The sequence below is a fragment of the Mastomys coucha genome, unplaced genomic scaffold (genome assembly GCF_008632895.1).
Source record: "Mastomys coucha isolate ucsf_1 unplaced genomic scaffold, UCSF_Mcou_1 pScaffold22, whole genome shotgun sequence".
In the NCBI taxonomy this organism is placed as follows: domain Eukaryota; kingdom Metazoa; phylum Chordata; class Mammalia; order Rodentia; family Muridae; genus Mastomys; species Mastomys coucha.
In genome coordinates, this window is record NW_022196905.1 from 191978571 (window position 1) to 191999639 (window position 21069).

Here is a 21069-nt window from a genome sequence, read left to right on the forward strand (position 1 = left end):
CCACTGCTCCATATGTGGCTGGAGCCATAGGTGCATCCCTGTGTACTCTTTGCTTGGTGGTTTAGTCCCTGGGAGTTTGGAGTTTCAGTCCCTGGGAGGTCTGATTGGTTTACATTGTTGCTCTTCCAATGAGATTACAACCCCCTCAGTTCCTTCAGTCCTTTCTCTAATTCCTCCATTGGGGACCCGTGCTCATTCCAATGGCTGTCTGTGAGCATCTACCTGTGTATTTGTCAGGCTCTGGCAGAGCTTCTCAGAAGACAGTTATATCAGGCTCCTGTCAGCAACTGCTTCTTGGCATCCACAATAGTGCCATGGTTGGTGATTGCATATGGGATTGATCTACAGGTGGGCAGTATTTGGGTGGCCTTTCCTTCAGTCTCTGCTATATTTTGTCTCCATATTTCCTCCCGTGAATATTTTATTCCCCCTTCTGAGAAGGACTGAAGAATCCATACTTTTATCTTCCTTCTTCTTGAACTTCATGTGGTCTGTGAATTACACCTTTGGTATTCTGAGCTTTTGGGCAAATATCCACTTATCAGTGAGTGCCTACCATGTGTGTGCTTTTGTGACTAGGTTACCTCATTCAGGATGTTTTCAAGTTCCATCCATTTGCCTAAGTAATCCATGAAGTCATTGCTTTTAATAGTTGAATAGTACTCCATTGTATAAATGTACCACATTTTCTGAATCCATTTCCCTGTTGAAGGACATCTCTATTCTTTCCAGCTTCTGACTCTTATAAATAAGACTGCTATGAACATAGTGAAGCATGTGTTCTTTTTACATGTCGGCACATCCTCCGCATATATGCCCAGGAGTGGTATAGCTGGGTCCTCAGGTAGTACTATTTCCAGTTTTCTGAGAAACCTCCATAATGGTTGTACCAGCTTGAAATCACACAAACAACGGAGGAGTGTTCCTCTTTCTCCATATTCTCACCAGCATCTGTTCTCATCTGAGATTCTGATCTTAGCCATTCTGACTGATGGAATCTCAGGATTGTTTTGATAGATACATTTTTAAGTTATTGAGAATTTTTCACAATGATGTCCAAAGTGGTTGCAGTATTCTGTAAATTCACCAATAAATATTGTGCTTTCCTATCCCTGCATGATGTCAGCATTTTCTTTAGTTTTTAATCTTCATCTTAGCCATTCTGACTGGGTGAAAATAAAACTTCATTGAAGTTTGTGGAAAATTGCTATCAGGTCTTCTCTGAAGATCTAGTAGAATTTTGCCCTAAATCCATCTGTCCCTGGGCTTTTGTTGGTTGGAAGGTTTTTAATGACTTCTTCTATTCCTTGTATAATATGGGCCTGTTTAGATAGTTTATCTGCTCTTCATTTAACTTTGGTATGTGGCATCTGTCTAGAAAACCATCCATTTCATTTAGATTTTCCAGTTTTGTTGAGTATAGACTTTTATAGAAGGATCTGAGAATTTTTTTGCTTTAATTTCCTCAGCTTCTGTTGTTATGCCTCCCTTTTTATTTCTGATTGTATTAATTTAGATACTGCCTCTGGGCCTTTCAGATAGTTGCCTAGGTGTTTATCTATCCTGTTGATTCTCTCAAAGGACCAGCTTTTGGTTTTGATGATTCTTTGTATTGTTTTCTTTGTTTCTGTTTGGTTGATTTCAGCACTGAGTTTGACTATTTCTTGCCTTCTACTCCTCTTGGGTGAGATTGCTTCTTTTGTTCTAGAGCTCTCAGGTGTGCTGTTAAGTTGCTAGTGTAAGATCTCTCCAGTTTCTTTACCAAGGCACTTGGTGCTACGAACATTCCTCTTAGTACTGCTTTTATTGCGTTCCATGGGTTTGGGTATGATGTGTCAACATTTTCATTAAATTCCACAAAGTCTTTAATGTCTGTCTTTAATTCTCCCCTGACCAAGTTATCACTGAGCAGAGGATTTTTCAGTTTCCAAGTGTATGTAGGCTTTTTCTACTTTTTTGCTGTTATTGAAGACCAGTCTTAGGCAATGGTGATCTGATAGGATGGATGGTATAATTTCAATCTTATTATATCTGTTGAGGGTTGTTTTGTGACCAATTATATGGTTGATTTTGGAGAAGGTACCCTGAGGTGCTGAGAAGGAGGTGTATTCTTTTGTTTTAGGGTGAAATGTTCTGTAGATACCTGTTAAATCCTTTTGGTTCATAGCCTCTCTTTGTTTCACTGTGTCTCTTTAGTTTCTGTTTCAATGACCTGTACATTGGTAAGAGTAGAGTGTTGAAATCTCCCACTATTATTGTGTGGGGTTAAATGTGTGTTTTGAGTTTTAGTAAAGTTTCTCTTATGAATTTGGGTGATCTTTCATTTGGGTCATAGATGTTCAGAATTGAGACTTTCTCTTGGTAGATTTCCCCCTTTATGAATATGAAGTGTCCTTCTTCATCACGCTAGATAACTTTTGGCTGAAAGTCTATTTTATTGGATATTAGGATGGTAATTCCTGCTTGTTACCTGGGACCATTTGCTTGGAAGATCATTTTCCATCCTTTTACTCTGAGATATTGTCTGTCATTGTTGTTTAGGTATGTTACTTGTATGCAGCAAAATGCTGGATCTTGTTTGTGTATCCAGTCTGTTGGCTTATGACTTTTTATAGGTTAGTTGAGTTCATTAATATTGAAAGATATTAAAGAGAGATAACTGTGGGATCCTGATATATTTGTTTTTGTAGGTGACCTTATGGGCTTGTGGCTCTCTGCTTTTGAGATGCTTAATATCTTGTCCTTTCTTTGGTGCAAGTATCTTCCTTGTTTTGGAGTTTTCCTTCCAGGATCCTCTGTAGGGTGGGGTTGGTAGATAGATACTGTTTGGGTTTGATTTTGTCCTGGAATATTTTGATTTCTCCATCTATGTTGATTGAGAGCATTACTGGGTATAGTAGCCTGGGCTGGCATTTATGGTCTCTTAGTGTCTGCATGACCTCTGACAAGGTTCTTCTGGCTTTTATAGTCTCTGTTGAGAAGTCTGGTGTAATTCTAATAGATCTACCTTTGTATATTATTTGCCTTTTCCCCTTGTGGGTTTTCATATTCTTTCTTTGCCCTGTGCATTTAGTGTTTAATAATTGTATGAGGAGAAGATTTTCTTTTCTGATCCCAGAAAAACATTTTGAGGAATCTATTGCTCAGCTGATAGAGTCTATGGAAAAAAAATAATTTTTAGCTCTTACTGTGTGAGGGACCTACATCAAATCCCTCAAAAAATAGGAGTTATTCAACAGCCTTAGGTGACCAACTCATTTATCAAAGAAGGACTATCCAACAGCTGCAATGGAAAACCCCAGGCAGTACAGGACTGAGCCTCCACAAAAAATATCTACTCATGACTTCTCCTCAAACAGGTTATCTTAACTTTTAAGATCTTAAAAGAAAATTTTCTCTATTGTTAGATGTTCTTGCTGTCTCTGGCTGTAGCTTGTTCCTCCTATGGGTCTGTAAGCCTGAGTCAGCACTTCTGGGAGATCAGCTCTTCTCTGGTAAGACCCACCTTGAGCACATAGGCACAGGGAAAAATTTCCTGAACAGATAATCAATAGCTTATGCTCTAAGGTCAAGAATTGGCAAATGAGACCTCATGAAATTGCAAAGTTTCTGTAAGGCAAAGGACACTGTCAATAACACAAAACGGCCACCAACAGATTAGGAAAAGATCTTTACCAATCCTATATCTGATAGAGGGCTAATGTCCAATATACAAAAATAACTCAAGACGTTAGACGCCAGAGAACCAAATAATCCTATTAAAAATGGAGTACAGAGCTAAACAAAGAATTCTCAACTGATGAATACTGAATGTCTGAGAAACACCCAAAGAAATGTTCAATATCCTTATTCATCAGGGAAATGCAAATCAAAACAACCCTGAGATTCAACTTCACACCAGTCAGAATGGCTAGGATAAAAATCTCAGGTGACAGCAAATGCTGGCAAAGTTGTGGAGAAAGAGGAACACTTCTTCATTGCTGGTGGGACTGCAAGTTGGTACAACTCTGGAAATCAGTTTGGTGATTCCTCTAGAAATTGGATATAATACCACCAGAGGACCCAGCTATACCACTCCTGGGCATATACCCAGAAGATGTTCTAACATGTAAAAAGGACATATGCTCCACTATGTTCATAGCAGCCTTATTTATAACAACCAGAAACTGGAAACAACCCAAATGTCCCTCAACAGAGGAATGGATACAGAAAATGTGGTACATCTACACAATGTAGTACTACTCAGCTATTAAAAACAACGTTTATGAAATTCTTGGGGAAATGGATGGATCTGGAGAATATCATCCTGAGTGAAGTAACCCAGTCACAAAAGAACACACATGGTATGCATTCTCTGATAAGTGGTTATTAGCCCAGAAGATTGGAATACACAAAGTACAAACCACAGTCCACAAGAAACTCAAGAAGAAGGAAGACCAAAGTGTGGATACTTTGTTCCTTCTTAAAAGGGGGAACAAAATACCCATGGAAGAAGTTGTAGAGACTAACTATGGAGCAGAGACTAAAGGAAGGACAATTCATAGACTGTTCTACCTGAGAATTCTTTCCTATATTCAATCATCAAATCTAGACATTTTTGTGGATGGCAGCAAGTACTGGCTGAGAGGAGCCTGATATAGCTGTCTCCTGAGAGGCTCTGATAGTACCTGACTAATACAGAAGTAGAGGGTCACAGCCCTCCATTGGACTGAGTACAGGGTCCCCAATGAAGGAGCTAGAGAAAGGACCCAAGGAGCTGAAGGGTTTGCAGCCCCTTAGGATGAACAACAATATGAACTAACTAGTACCTTCAGAGCTCCCAGGGACTAAAATTCCAACCAAAGAGTACACATGGTCTGACTCATGTGTATGCAGCATGTGTATAGTAGAGGATGGCCATGTAGGTCATCTATGGGAGGAGAGGCCTTTGGCCCTTTGAAGGTTCTATGCCCCAGTGTAGGGGAATGCCAGGGCCAGGAAGCAGGAGGAGGTGGGGTGATGAGCATGGGGAGTGGGGAGGGAACAGGAGTTTGTTTTAGTTTTTGTTTTTTATTTTATTATTTATTTATTTATTTATTTTTATCTTTTTAATTTTTTGGAGGGGAACTTGGGAAAAGAGATATTGTAAATAAAGAAAACATCTAATAAAACAGACACACACACACACACAGACACACACACACTCACACACAGACAAAGAAATTTTTCTCACACAAGAAACCTTTGCATAACAAATAGAGTTAATGACAATAGCCATTGTCTTTTAAATACTAATAACTAGCCCCTTTCTAAAAGCTCTGTTTTACAGCTATTTTACAATTCTAGCCTCAACTTTCAGAATTACAAGTCTTGCTTCAATTTAGAAATTGCCCTTTCTCTATTGGACGTGTTCAAGTTCATTCTATGCTTCCTGGTTCTATAAATGAAGGTAAGGATTAATTTAATTTCTTAACAAAAGATTATTGCTTTTTCTACTAAGGTAACTTAGCAGAGTTTTACAGTACAAATCACCCTTGCACTCAGTGAGATTGCTCCTATATTTCTGCAGAGTTGATTAACTGTGATTTTAAACAGACAAATGTTACATATGTCCTGACTTTTGGAAAGTTATCCTTTATTCCTGTACATATGTAAGCTTAATTCACATTGTTATTTATGCCCTTTACACTTGGGAAAACTTTTAAAGATATGATACAATGTTTGCTTCATTATTTTATAATCTTTGATATGCCAAAGGCTCAAAATCAGACAAGGCCTTTATTTAAACTTAAAAAGCCTTTTAATTGGTGTTTGACTCTTAGTTTCTCATATTCCACTGACACCCCTATAATTCACAGAGACATGCTATTGTGAAATGAGCTTATCAGACTTGAAAAGATATAGACATCTAAATTACAAAATGAAATCATAATTGTCCATCTCCTTATTATACCTTATAGAACAATAAATAAGTCTATTTTTTAAACTTTTCTGGCCCCTAATAAAATAAAGTCCTACTAACTGGATAATAAAAAAGACTGGATGTTTTTTTCTGGGAGAAGCTCTGTTTATATATTTACAGTACCTTATTGATGCCAGACCAGCCAATTGTGCCACTCTTTCTCCATGGATAGAGATCTCCACACCTGTACTTCCTTCAAACCTACTTCAGAGCCATCATCATCTGCAGACTCTCCGCCACGCCAGAGACCTCAGCAAAAGAAGTCACTGATGGAGCATGGTTCCTGAATGCATCTGATTGGACTTTTCACTCTCTACCCAGGGGATACACAGGGTATGAAATTGTTAAATATATATCTTTATGTACCATTTCCTACCAGTATGCTATTTGACCAATTGTATAGATTCACCATGTGTCATAATGCTTTTTCTCATTGTGTACTAGCTACCTTATGTTTTGTCACCAATTACTTTCTCATAGCCTTAATGTAGTGCTTTTTTTGCTTTGTTTTCCTTGGTTGAGATTGTTAATTCTCTTTCATGACCTAAGAGATTTATAGCTGAAGTAATCTTAGACATTACAATGCTAATTGCTATCGTAGGTTCAGTTGCAGCTTCTGCTGCCTCCCTAATATAACAGCTACACACTGCTAACCATGTTATTTCCTTGACAAAAAATATGATTACTCAGGAAAGGATTGATAGAGGTTTGAAAAATAGAATCAGTGTTTTAGAGGAAGCCATCTTTTACATAGCAACTCAGGTTTAAAAATTTTAAAACTCATTTAACTACCTTATATCATGCTAATTTTAAATGGATTTGTATCACCCCTGTGCCCTAGAAATGCCCTAGAAACAGATACAAGCACATCTACATGGTGTGGGGAACAACTCACAACTTGCTATTGATATGGATATGATTGATATTGATATGAATGCTTTACATTCTCAGATCAGTGCCATCAGTCACACCAGATTGGAGAGTTCTCCAGCAGTAGAATTGGCTGATTATTTTTCAAATTCAATCACAAATTTTGTTAAGAATAATTCTTTATGGAATTTCCTTATAAATTTGGGAATTATTATAGGATTAGTTATTTTGCTTCTGTTTCTCCTTCCAGGCATCTTCTAGCACTTAGGGTCTGCTACCAGGACTGCTCAAAGGGAGATATATACACTTCATTTATATTATTTGAAGGGAAGAGATGTCAGGAGCCATAATAGGACAAGCTAATAACTAGCAGGTAATGATTCTGAAATGCCTATTCGGGTTATTATATAATCTGCGACAGGTGAGCCTTTCTTAAGCAAGACTGTAAGGGACTAATTTTAGGAAAGATTCCTGCTATTAATATACTTTTCCTGTTATTATTACACATATGTAATAATCACTAAGTAATAGCACACCCCTTTAGAGCAGATCTCTGCAGATGCACAAAGTTATACTGTCTTGTAACGATGCTATATAGACAAATAGATTACTTAAGTCTTAATGATGGTCCTATAAGAATTCCTAAAATTATATCTGTGATTGTTAAGCTCTTTTATAATGGGACTGCTATTAGGTTCTTTTCTGATAGTCAAAACTGCAGTGAGAACTCTGCCAGTCTCTCAAGTATCAGCAGTTAATTGCTCTTAGATGGTAAACAGACTTTCTCCTACTCAGAGCACAATCCAAGAGGTTGTTAAACAACTAACCAAAGGTCTTAATAGGGAGACTAATGATTTATTATAGGTGCTAGGAAAGAAGAGAAAATATTGACTGGGTTTATCTGCATAAAACTTTACTTATGGTCTTAAGCCTTCCATGAATCTGTGGCGCTGAGACAAGTGATGGATAATTACTGCTGATGGATACGCATGTAAACATTCGCTGTTGTAAACTTCTATTTAAATTTATTATTTGATCTTTCTGTGTGAACTTTTGATGAACTTTTTAACATGTGATCATGTATTCTGAAAGATGTTTAAGGGCTGAGGAAAATTAGAAGAGTCAGAACTGGGGGACTGAGGTGAGAGGAACAGAGGTTAGAAGAACTGACCTGAGAGAGGAACTGAGCTGAGAAGTTTTTAGACAGAACACTTTTTAGATTACAAGGAGAATGCAGAATGGAATAACTTAAAATGTGCAGAATGCAGAAAGAAAGAGAAATAAAGACATTCTGCATGGAGTAGAAGGAGCAGGCAGGCTTCTCCTTACCATGGAACAAAACAGGTCCCATGGTAAGGACAAAACAGGCTTAGTCTTCTTAAAAGAAACAAAGCTTTTTTTTCTTTCTCAATGTAATAAAGATTGGAGCTCCATTTTTTCATTTAGAATGAGTGAGTTCTTTCTGCACTGGTGCTTGGTCTTTTGCTCCATATGCATACGTAAGTGTGGATGTGTGTGTAAGTATGTAATTGTGAGAATGCATGCAAGCTGGGCCCAGCTGAGTATGAGTGGGTAGGTATAAATGAAAAACTAAGCATGAATCTGTATGTGAATTTATGTGAGATTATGCGTATTTGCTTATGTAAAAGTTTTTCCTTCTTCAATAGTGTTATTCTCTTCTGGTACAATAGAAGTTTATTGCTCCAAACTTCCCCCTAGCCCCACAAGCAAGAGGCATCTGGACAATAGGGAAAAGGTTCTAGCAATTAACCTTTACTTAATCTCCTGCTGTTTTAGGATGAGGTGCTAAATGCCAGAAACTGCAGTGTTTGGCCTTAGAGGATCACAGAAGCTAGGTCCTCTAGGATGGATCGGATCAGGGTATGGGAGCAGACAAAATAGGGGTCTCTCTTCTTTTTCTTAAATGAAGCTTTTCTAAGTTTATTTTTGAGAATTTTATATGGGAATACTACATTTAAATAATTTCTATCCTTTCCTTCCCTCTTCCAAATTCTGCTGTTATTCTCATTCCCAATTTTACTGATTGATATTCATGTCATTTTATCTAAGTATATACTAAGTATATAGCACAGAAACAGGTGTGTATGCGTGTGTGTGTGTGTGTGTGTGTGTGTGTTGTGTGTGTGTGTTTGTATAGGCATGTGAACACATGTTTACCTGTGTGCAGTCTGCTACATTCACATCATTTTATAAATACATGTGTACATGTATTTATAGTGCTGACTACTTTGGATTCAATAAATGATCAGGAAGCTCTTCCTTGCAGATTATTTTTTTTAAATAGCCATTCACTTTCTGTATTTCCTCATCTACACCAAGGGCTTTTTGATGTTTCCTATATCTGTGTTTACATATTAACTTGTGATTTCACTGTACACAGCTTGTTTAGGTGAGTATATTCTTTAGTTTCATTCATATAGTTTCCTGTCAAATATCAAGGAAACTATCTTACTGAAGGTTATATGGTATCCCTTCTCTTAAAACAACTCTCCCTCTTTTCGACAGTGTTTCCTAACCCTTAAGTATTGATAGAGGATCTATTATCGATCTGTCAACCAGACCTGGGTACCTTATGATCAGTCTTATGGATTTGAATTGTTGTGAATTTCCATAATGGCCTTCATCTGCTGCATAGAAAAAGAAGTCTCTTTGCAAAGAGGTGAGAACTATAGTAATCTGTGGATGTAAAATATGTGTTTGGAACACAAATTAAGAAGACTTGAAGTGCTAGGGTGAAGAGATACCAATGGGGGCCCTCCAGATCAGTGGAGAAGGGGATGAAGGGATGGGGGAAAGATTGTAGGGGAGGGTGACCAGGAGGAGGGTAGTAAGGAGAATGTAAAGTGAATGAGTTAAAAAAAAATAATAAAAGAAATAAAAGAAAATGAAAATAAGAAGATTTTTTTCTGGGATCCACAATATCATCACCACTTATAGGTAGATTGTTGGGTTTCTGTGTTACCACTCAAGGATTCCCTTCTCCTGAGTAAGGTTTTAAGTACACTTAGGAAGCTCTTGGTTACCCCAAGAAGTGCTACTGCTGTACCCTTAAGAAGGAGTGTCATGATCTCTTCCTGACCATTGTTCTGGTTAACAGCATGGGTGGGAATATTAATGCTTCTTTTCTCTGGGAAGGTGCACCTTCCAATACAATGAGAGCTAATGCTTTAGGAAGAAAATATTAGATTATAAACAGTTCAAGTCTTCAGGTCTTGTAGCTGAAGCATATAGTGTCTTCTATAATAGGGTTTTGCTCTCAGTTTATAAAAGGCAACTCTACTAACTAACAACTTAAAACAATGTTTCCCATTCCTAACCTAGAATATTTCTTAGGTAGTGTCAGGTGGGTACCGATATCTTTCCAACTGGTACAACAGTATTTTAATTATTTAGGTATATGTAAACATATGCATACATAATATATTTTAAGTATATCTAAAATGAAATTTCTTTTTGATTTTAAAACATTCTTTTTTATTAGATAGTTTCTTTATTTACATTTCAAATAATATGCCCTTTCCCTGTTTCCCCTCCAAAAAAAAAAATCCTATTCCCTCCACCTGTTCACCAACCCACCTTTTCCAGCTTCCTGGCCCTGATATTCCCTACACTGTGGCATAGGACCTTCACAGGACCAAGGGCCTCTCCTGTCATTGATAACCAACTACGTCATCCTCTGCTACATATGCAGCTGGAGCCATGAGTCCCACTATGTGTACTCTTTGGTTGGTGTTTAGTCCCTAGGAGCTCTGAGGGTATTAGTTCATATTGTTCTTCCTAAGGGGCTGCAAACTCCTTCAGCTCCTTGGATCCTTTCTCTAGCTCCTTTATTGAGGAACTTGTGATCAGTCCAATGGATGGCTGTGAGCCTCTACTTCTGTATCAGTTGGGCACTGTCAGAGCCTCTCAGGAGACAGCTATATTAGGCTCCTGTTAGCCAGCACTTGCTGGGATCCACAATAGTGTCTGGATTTGGAGATTTAATATGGAAAGGATTCCCCTGTGGGGCAGTCTCTGGATTGTCCTTCCTTCAGTACCTACTCCATAGTTTGCCTCTGCAACTCCTTCCATGGGTATTTTGTTATCCCTTCTAAGAAGGATTGAAGTATCCACACTTTGGTCTTCCTTCTTCTTGAGTTTCATGTGGTTCATGGATAGTATCTTGGGTTTTTCAATCTTCTGGGCTAATATCCACTTGTCAGTGAGTGCATACCATGTGTGTTCTTTTGTGATTGGGTTTCCTCACTTAAGATGATATTCTCCAGATCCATCCATTTCCCTAAGAATTTCATAAATTCATTGTTTTTAATAGCTGAGTAGTAATCTATTGTGTAAATGAACATTTTCTTTATCCATTCCTCTGTTGAGGAACATCTGGGTTCTTTCCAGCTTCTGGCTATTATAAATAAGGCTGCTATGAACATAGTGGAGCATGTGTCCTTATTACATGTTGGATCATCTTCTGGGTGTATGCCCAGGAGTGGTATAGCTGGGTCCTCAGGTAGTACTGTGTCCAATATCCTGAAGAACCTCCAAACTGATTTCCAGATTGGTTAAACAACACCCTTCACAATAGTCACAAATAATATAAAATACCTTGGTGTGATTCTAACTAAGCAAGTGAAAGATCTGTATGACAACAACTTCAAGTCTCTGAAGAAAGAAATTGAAGGAGATCTCAGAACATGAAAAGATCTCCCATGCTCATTGATTGGCAGGATTAATATAGTAAAAATGCCCATCTTGTCAGAAACAATGTATAGATTCAATGCAATCCCCATTAAATTCCAACTCAATTCTTCACAGAGTTCGAAAGAACAATGTGCAAATTCATTTGGAATAACAAAAAACCTAGAGAGCAAAAATTATTCTTAACAATAAAAAAATCTGATGCAATCACCATCCCCGACCTTAAGCTGTACTACAGAGCAATTGTGATAAAAAACTGCATGGTATTGGTACAGTGACAGGCATGTAGATCTATGGAAGAGAATTGCAGACCCAGAAATGAACCCACACACCTATGGTCACTTGATCTTTGAAAAAGGAACTAAAACCATCCAGTGGATAAAACCCAGCATATTCAACAAATGGTACTGGCTCAGCAGGCAGTAAGCATGTAAAAGAATGCAAGTTGATCCTTTCCTATCTCCTTGTACAAAGCTCAAGTCCAAGGAGATTAAGAACCTCCACATAAAAGCAGATACACTGAAACTAACAGAAGAGATAGTGGGGAAGAGCCTCTCACACACGGGCACAGGGGAAAATTTCCTAAACAGAACACCAATAGCTTATGACAAATGGGACCTCATAAAATTACAAAGCTCTGTAAGGCAAAGGACACTCTCAATAGCACAAAACGGCCACCAACAGATTGGGAAAAGATCTTTACCAATCCTATATCTGATAGAGGACTAATATCCAATATACACAAAGAACTCAAGAAGTTAGACTCCAGAGAACCAAATAACCCTATTAAAAAATGGAGTACAGAGCAAAACAAAGAATTCTCAACTGATGAACTGTTGGCTGAGAAGCACCTTAAGAAATGTTCAACATCCTTAGTCATCAGGGAAATACAAATCAAAACAACCCTGAGATTCTACCTCACACCAGTCAGAATGGCTAGGATAAAAAACTCAGGTGACAGCAGATGCTGGCAAGGTTGTGGAGAGAGGAACACTCCTTCACTGCTGGTGGGATTTTAAAACTTTCTTAGTGCTGTCCTCTTTTCTTCCCCCTATGGATTTCCCTACTTTTTCATTCCCAGCTAACCATCTCATCTCCACCGCCCCTTACTTTTTAGTATTTATTCCTTTGAGAACTCTTCATTGAGATCCATAGCCCATTTCCAATTTAATATTTGCTTTCTTGCATGTTTTTAAAACATATTTGATATTAACCCTTATAAGATGTATAGCTAGAGCAGATTTTCTTCTAATCTGTTGAGGTTTTTTTTCACTAAATCGATCAAGTTGTTTTCTGTAAAAAAGCTTTGTATTTTGTGAGAGTGCATGTGTTCATGGTTGGCCTTATTTCCTGAGTGAATGCAGTCAATTTAAAAAATCTTTTATGATACATGTTTCTACCAGAGTATTGCCTAGCTTTGCTTATAGAATTTTCTTTTTGGGGTTTTACATTGAAGTTTCACATCAGATTTGATATTTCTTTTCAGTCTGTTAAATACATGAGCAATTTCATTCTATATCTGCAATTAAATTGTCCAAGTGCCCCTTTTCTTGTTGAAAATGTCATCATTCTCCTAGTGTGAGTTTTTAGCATTGTTTTTGTCAAATATTAGTAAGTATATTTATATCAATCATGTTTTGGACTTCTACATTTTCTACTAATGTGCATGCATATTTCTGAGTAAATCTTGTTATATTTTATTTATGATAGCTCTGTATTATAGCTTGAAATCTTGTATGGAAATATGACCAACATTCTTGAATCTATATGAACATGTTCTGCACCACTGAATTTACAATAGCTAGTAAATGAAAACACTTTAAATTGACTTGAATTAATGAATGGATAATGAAATATATAATATATAATATATAAAATGATATATACATAATTGAATGAAGATAATTAAATGATATATATGCAGGTACATATAATAATGAGACTATATTTAGCTCCTAAGAAAGTGAAATAATAGAACTGGAAAATATTGCACTAATTGATATAACCCTTACCCCAATTGTCATGTATTATTTTTCATTTGAGGATTCTAGCTCTGAAACTTTAGATTTGAATATGTAATTTGAAGTAATGACAGAATCCAGGATAGTATAAATGGGCCAAGGAGGAGAAAGAAAATCTAGAGAACAGTGATGTATAGGTATAATTAAATATAATATAGGAAAAACTATAAGTGCACTTTAACTGAGGAGGGGAAAAAAACATCAGTCAATATTTATATCCACCTATAAAGCCTATGAACCACGTAAATAACCAACAGAGAATGATGATCCTAAGGGTAAAATACTATCATTCTTTGTTGGGAAAACCCAGTAGCTACCTAACTGTACTTAGGTGTGTTCCATATATGGTGGGCTTCATGTCATTAACTTCCTAATCCACTACCTGTGATGGAGAAGAATCTACTACCCCCATATCCACCAAATGAACACAGCACTCTTCAGAATGCCTATACCCATAGATGAATGAAGTTCTAATTTCTTGTCAAAGAAAGCTTTTTTTTTTTTTTTTTTTTTTGTCAGTGATGAAGGTTACTATTGAAAAACACAACTTGTCAAAGTGAAGAGAATAATGGATAGTGGAGTGCTCATCTCCTACTGATACATGCACAATGTAGCCCTGGAGATGAAAACTTAGAGATAGTTACAGAAGAGGGGTCAACTATTGTAAGAACTAGAAGACTAGTATACCTGATCTTAATGTTTTCTAAACATTGCAGAAATGCTCCATCCATGGTATAATAACATTATGAATTTTTTTACATGAGACCCATAAAAAATCAAATCTATTGACATGCCAACAGAGTTGATAGAAACTCTACAAAATTTACTCTCAAATAAAGCAATAGATAATAAATAGCAATTAAGAGATGAAAAACAGTTCCCCAGCAGAAACAAGACCCTTGATAAACTCAACAGCAGAGTGGTTATCCAGAGGTTTATTATGTACATATATGGAACACTGAACAAATTCCAAGGCTGTATGTGTGTGTGTGTGTGTGTGTGTGTGTGTATCCAAGAAATACACACACACACACACACACATTCATTTGGTATATCATCATATTACAAATTATGACAATGTATTGTAGCCTCAAGTTTATTATAGAGTAACAATATCTATAGATGGGGGAAAATTCCAGGAGGTTAGATAAAAGTAAATTCAATCTTACGGTTTAAGAACTCATGTGTACATCTGGTTTTTATCTTGGACCATAATAAACCTATCAATATGAATAATCTAAGAAATTTTTTTCTCACTTAAAAGTTCTTGTTACATTTTCATCTATTATCTGCTTCTCCTCATATATAAAACAGGTTTGCATGTCTATATTTCTGTTAGTTCTTCATCTGACATTTTCACCTTTGACCTCAATCAGGACTACTCCCTTAAGTAAGAGTTTATTAGTCTCGTATCTGATATAGTGCAAACTAAACCTTATAAATAATCTACTTTCTCTTCTCACAGAGTGATTATTTCTTGGGACAAATGTCAGTAATGCCTTCTTAAACCATTAAATCTATGATACCCTTTTTATGATCAGAGCGAAGCCCTCTGTCTGGAGTACCTGATACAGTTATCCTCTACCTTAACCTTTACTGAAAAGATCCACCTCACCTGTCAGCCACCAGCATTGCTGAAGTAAGAACTTTAGAATCTTTACACAAATTGCTCTTCTAGTCTGGAAAACTCTTATTTTTTAAGTCTTAGAGTGTCATTTCTCCCTAGCAAGTTTCCGTGACCTTCAATCTAGTATAAAATTTCTTGATGTATTCTCTCTTTTAGTATCCTGAAATTTTCAAATGTAACAGTATGCACTCTTGATTGATATCTATCTTCTTTTTCAAATTGCAAAAGGAATGCTATTGCCCCATAGGTTTTATCTAGTACTACATCTCATGGTTTTAGGGACCTGCTATAGACATATGACCTGCTATAGACATATGTATTCCATAAAGATATCATTAGTTTCTGCTAAAGTTACATGAAGAAATTAACACACAATAAATTCTTAAATCTAATAAAAATGATATAATAACTATTCTTCATTTAATTTGGAAGATGTATTTGAAGCAAAATATATATTTCCTATTTGTTTATAGAAATATTTTTAATATTGTTCTATTTATTTTATAGACTTGTTACTTTTCCCTTATAACCTATAATTACAGATATGTTTGTTCAGAAATCACTATTTTTGTTCTTCAGGACTTTTAAGCACAATTTTACTTCATTTGTTTTTCTTTCCTCTAAATTGTTAGTCTTCTCAGTTATTTTAATTTTCTTTTCAATCCATGTCTTTTGTTGTATCTAACATCAATTATTTTCTGGAATCTTGAATAATATAAATAAGACATTGAGAAAAGTTTACAAACCATTTTATTATTATATAATTCCTATAGCAATCATCCCTCATACTCTACAGTCTTTAGAGTTTATGCCATCCCAGAATAATTCAAACAGCATAATATCTTTCTTGTATTTTGATTTTATTATAATTCTTGAAGTAGTGTCATATTATTTATGTTCATGCAATGTAAAGTTGTGTAAAAATGTATGTACCATAAAGCCTCATAATAAATTAGATTGTTTAACCAGTTTTGCTCCAAATAACCTGAAATTAACAGATACTACAATTCTGATGAAATCAGTGGTATTTAATTGACATGGTAGATTGCTGATGAATAAAAAGTGTAGCAATCAATGTACAACCTAAATTTAGGAATAAAACACCAGCAGTTTGTTAAGAAGCAATGGAGGGCTAAGAAGGTCTCACTATGACAGAAACAGTAAAGACTGCAAATTTCAGAGAGAACAGTCCAGCAAATATTTTCAAGACCAATCACTACTGCTCTTAAGAAAAGCATAAGTATCGGGCGAAATGGTATCACCAATCCTAAGTTCTGAGGCGTATTGATTAGTTTAGCTCTGGAATGATATGTTGTATTATTCTACTTCATTAGCAGGAACATAATAAGGAGTTCATAAAATATTAATCTGGAGGAAATTATATGTTATTTAATAAACAACCTTGTTAATGATGTGGCATTCTCCTCTCTGGCAAAATCTCATGTGTGATTTTTTTTTTTTAATCATCAAATTCCTTTCTCTGAAGGGACAACTACGTCGAATCAAGGATTGATAGATACAAGAGTAGTCGAAGCCGTGCTCCTCAAACTGTGATGTTCAACAAGTGAGATGGTGGGCTCGTTAGGAAGAAAATTTGTTTTCAAATTCAGTGTGCCCAGGAGAGATTCATAATTTCTGTTTACAATAAGCTCCTGGGTGATGTCCATGCTTGATCACCAACATATGCTTTGAATATGCTAGTAACATAAATAGTGGCATTTATAGACATGCGATAGATGTGACACATCCATTCTAGCCCTTTTAGTAGCTACACAAGACAATATGAATGCTACAGGAGTATATTTTACTTAATATATGTAGTGATTTTACATGAAATTGGAGGTGGTCAATGAATATATTATAGTATTTTTGTGTGTATGTATATGTGGTATATATGTGTGCACACTTGTGTGTGGAGAATGGTATGTATCTGAGCATGTGGAAATCAGAATTCAACACAGGGTCGTCTTCTTCTAGCATTGCCTGCCTTATATTTGAAACAGAGAATCTCCCTGAACATGGACCTCCGCTATACCCCTATTCCTGCTGTCACAAAGCCTCTGGGAGCCTGTTCTCTTTGTTTTACTTGTGCTGGGTTACGGATCTAAATGTTATTCCTGGCGTTTTATGTGGTCCCCTGGGTTGGTAATTGGGTCCTCATGCCCCTGAAGCAAGTGCTTTTACCCAATGTGTCACATTCCTGATCTCTTATACAGCATTTTTTTTTTTTTTTTTTTAGAAATATATGGCCACGATAGGGTATAACATAACATGTTCATAAAATGTAGTTGACATATATTTCATGGATTTACCAGATGGAAGGTAAATTTACATTTCCAGCTGTTTCAATATATTAAAATAGTTCAGCAGCAGATTTGAGCCTCATATTTTAAAATTAAGCTTAAATGAATTAAAAAATAAATAAAAAATTTGAAACTGTAGCCTAGGTTACCACAATTGATGTGCTGAGCTTCTTTATGCCACTTGCTTCTATTACATTGTATAGCATAATGATTATGTTTAGTGCATCATATAAAGAAAGCTTATGGCAAGTTTCAGCAAACGACATCCAATTTGTATTTTAGTAAATGCTTGATGTGCCAGATAGTCTGCCGAATGTCTCCATTAGATAAACTGAAGGAAGAAAAACTTAATTCCAATATATAAAAATGCCTTATGAACTCCATAAGCAGGGACTTAGCTGGATCTCTGCTGTCAGAACTAGGAAATGTGAAACACACAGGAAATACGTCTTCAGTTCTTCATTTTCCACATGGAGAGAACATGTTTCCCTTGCTTACTCCCTGCAGGGAAACATCTGTCTCTTCTCTCCATTCACATCATTTTGAAAGATGTTTATCCCAAAGCTCCTCAGGTTACTGATTATTTACTTACTGTCCTTCCAGGCCAAGCTCAACCTTTCTTCTCTTCTCAATGGTGCCAGGACTGGAGCCTAAGATATCAATCTATCAGGCTTGCAGCCTTAAACTAGAGTTTCCGTCAGATTTTTTATTCTAGAGAAAGAAAATAGAGGAAGATTGGGAATGTGAGTTCTATTTTTATTTTCTATCACATAACTCATGCTTTTTTTTTCTGACATTTTTTTTAGAACTCATCATCATGAATGCCCCTAGCAGATACTATATGACCAACTACTCTACTGTAATGAAAGTAGCATCTTCAGGGGTCCTTGAGCCCATTGTTCAAGCCAAACTATGTATTCACTGCTATATGTGGGTGGTAGGCTCAGGGGGAACTAATTCTCACAAGTAGGGGTTCCCCACTAGCTATGAATACACAAGCCAGCTCATTTTGAAAGAGCACATCTGGTGTGCATTGTTGATATCTATCTCACCACTAGGATACTTTCTTTATGCTTCAAAAATCTGAGTCTGTTACATCAAACTGCATCTATTTGAAACTACAACCCATATTTTTCATATTTTGTGTTTTCCCTGAAAAATACCACACTCCTAAGAAAATATCATTGTAAATCCCTCCATCCCAATTTCAAATCCAGATAGGCAAACATTAAATTGTAATGTGTTAGGTACCAATTATGGATAAGATAAACTGCAACAAAGAGAATATTTTATGAAAAATTTAAAACACATACTAGAATTATTAAATATCATGATAATGTTTTCAGAGAAATCATTGTCAGAGAAGGAAAAGTTAAGAAACAGTGTTGGAATTTCAAATATTTTATTTGTAAGGTAAATTATGCTCAAACTTCTCTGTTTATTAACTTACACATTATGTATCAAAAGTTAGAGTCTGTTTTTCCATTCAATTGAATAAATTATTACAGTGTTTACTTCTAATATTCATTGCTACAAAAATTAATTCATTCTCCTCTCCTATCATCACTAAGTGTCAAAAGTTTTAGTAAATATTTCAGATGTCACACAATCATGCTACTGTTTTGTTCTTTTTGTTTCTTTGTTTTTGTTTTCGAGACAGGGTTTCCCTGTATAGCCCTGGCTGTCCTGGAACTCACTCTGTAGACCAGGCTGGCCTGGAATTGAGAAATCCATGTGCCTCTGCTTCCCAAGTGCTGGGATTAAAGGCATATGCCACCATTGCCCTGCTTAGTGACAGTGCAGACTGATGGGAGCCATCAGACAGTAGCTTGAACCAGGGTCCTTTGGATCCACAGTCAGTGCTCTTGCCTGACAAGCCACAGCTAAAGCACTTGTTTTGTTCTTATGTACATTCTTATGTACATTATGTTCTTATGTACATTAAATGTGTGTTGTACGTGTCTTTCTTTATGTTAACATTAAAGAAAAAGTCCCAGAGCGATTTTCTGTATGAGTTTCTTCTTCCATTTCCTCTGCCTCTGCTGTTGAACTCACTGCTTTGAGAATTAATCTCCAGATCCACACAAAAACTGTTCATCTTGGTGTCTACAGTGACCTTTCTGTTATTAACCTCTGATCGCATCTTATTTGACCTACCCATGTCCTGTGTACACTCAATCCTACTTAATCATTTCCCTTTCTTTTATGTGTCATCTTTGTCTCTCTGACATCTAAATGCTGAGATGCCCCAGAATTTAGTCCTTGGACATTTTTCTGCTTCTGTACTCAATCTGCAACCTCATCCATTCTCCTTACTTTAAATAGGATGGCAAGTCCCAAGCCTACATCTTTAGCCTCAGAACTCATGACTGAATTTATTACTTATATAACTGAATTTTGACATCTCCACTTGAATGTTTAACAGGCATAGTGAATTCATTAAAGTTACAGAAAATGTTGCAGCAAAGTGAATATTGAAAGCTTTGCAAGAAGTTTTCTTCTTTACTTTCATATCCCTTACCCGATTCCCTCCGTTATTTAAATAAATATCAATTACTATGTTTAATTGCATGCCTGAAATTATCACATTTATCTCATCCTCTTCTTTTGTCTTTCACATAATACAGCTGGCATGAACAATTTGTATTGGGTTGAGGGGAATAACTGTGTGAAGAGGCAAAAGGAAGGAGGGGAGTGATCAAGATGTAAAATGAGTGCTCGCTTCGGCAGCACATATACTAAAAACTGGAACGATACAGAGAAGATTAGCATGGCCCCTGTGCAAGGATGACATACAAATTCGTGAAGCGTTCCATATTTTTAACACCAAAAATCAAGAAATGGTGAAATGCAAACGCAAGAATCCTACCAACAGAAACCAAGACTACTTGGCTTCATCAGAACCTAGTACTCCCACTGCAGCAAGTCCTGGATATTCCAAAACACCGGAAAAGCAAGAATTGGATCTAAAAGCATATCTCACAATGCTGATAGAGGAACTTAAGAAGGACACGAATAACTCCCTAAAAGAAATACAGGAGAATACAAGTAAACAAGTAGAAACCCTTAAAGAGGAAACTCAAAAATCCCTTAAGGAATTGCAGGAAAACACAAACAAGCAGGTAAAGGAATTGAGTAAAACCATCCAGGACCTAAAAATGGAAGTCGAAACAATGAAGAAAGCACAAAAAGAGACAACTCTGGAATTAGAAACCTTAGGAAAGAAATCAGGAAACATAGATGCAAGTATCACTAACAGAATACAAGAGATAGAAGAGAGAATCTCAGGAGCGGAAGATAACATAGACAACATTGACAGAACAGTCAAAGAAAATGCAAAAACCAAAAAGACCCTAACCCAAAAAATCCAAGAAATCCAGGACACAATGAGACGACCAAATCTAAGGATAATAGGTATAGAAGAGAGTGAAGACCTCCAACTTAAAGGGCCAGTAAATATCTTCAACAAAATTATAGAAGAGAACTTCCCTAACCTAAAGAAAGAGAAGCCTGTGACCATACAAGAAGCTATAGAACCCCAAATCGACTGGACCAGAAAAGAAATACTCCCCGCCATATAATAGTCAAAGCACCAAA

The 21069-nt window shown here is 36.4% G+C and overlaps 1 non-coding gene across 1 annotated transcript; it reads left to right on the forward strand.

The window, feature by feature from the left end:
- Positions 1 to 20186: 20186 nt before the first annotated feature.
- On the forward strand, positions 20187 to 20294 carry LOC116071582. Its single transcript, XR_004110993.1, has one exon. It is a non-coding gene; the product is annotated as a U6 spliceosomal RNA (small nuclear RNA).
- Positions 20295 to 21069: the final 775 nt, after the last annotated feature.